Below are 803 nucleotides of genomic sequence, written 5' to 3'. Positions count from 1 at the left end.
CTTGGCTCACTGCAACCTCCTGAGTTCAAGTGATTTTCCTGCCTCAGCCTCCCGAGTAGCTGGGATTATAGGCGCCCACCACCACATCTAGCTAATTTTTGTATTTTTAGTAAAGACAGGGTTTCACCATCTTGGCCAGGCTGGTCTTGAACTCCTGACCCTGCAATCCACCTTGGCCTCCCAAAGTGCTGGGATTACAGGCCTGAGTCGCCATGCCTGACCAAGATTTTTCTTTTAAGAATTCACTATTTCTTCGATAATATCATGTTTTAATGGGTATGCAGTGCTTTTACTTGGCATCAATTATGAGTTTTTTTCTAAACAATTCAGTATTATACCAGCTGGGATGACTACTAATCTCTCCATTCCTTTGGGGTGACTCTTCCACTTGGGGACAGGTTCCCGGTCCCATTTTATTCCAGTTTGTGTTGCTATACATATCCATACAGCAATACAGAAAGTGGCTTCACTGGCTCATACAGCATTACTGTGTTTGTCATGAAAATCAGGTGTATGTTTCTGGTGGCTCAGCCTTGTTGCCAGATGCTTCAAACTTGGAGATTACTCAGTGCCTTTTTGAGCAAGGGAAACACTGTGAACATGAAGCTAGAACTGTGGAAATCCAGCTGCTGCGTTCATGCAAATTTCTATCAGGTCCCTCGGTGAGATTTTTAAGTCCATTAGATCAGTAACTTTCACTGGTCAAATGGCAGGATTTCAGCTATTTTTCTTATTATTTTATCTTTCTGGGAGTCCTCAAAGTTAACCCTGGAAAGAGTAATGGCTCATCTAATTGAATTGTT

At 42.5% G+C, this 803-nt stretch overlaps 1 pseudogene; it reads right to left on the bottom strand.

Moving 5' to 3' along the window:
• Positions 1 to 278: 278 nt before the first annotated feature.
• LOC116561240 lies at positions 279 to 602 on the bottom strand (annotated as a pseudogene).
• Between the last annotated feature and the right edge of the window lie 201 nt (positions 603 to 803).

Source organism: Sapajus apella, unplaced genomic scaffold, assembly GCF_009761245.1.
Source record: "Sapajus apella isolate SASKATOON/1434 unplaced genomic scaffold, GSC_monkey_1.0 scaffold28, whole genome shotgun sequence".
Lineage (NCBI taxonomy): Eukaryota > Metazoa > Chordata > Mammalia > Primates > Cebidae > Sapajus > Sapajus apella.
This window is presented reverse-complemented; position numbering and strand designations above follow the sequence as displayed.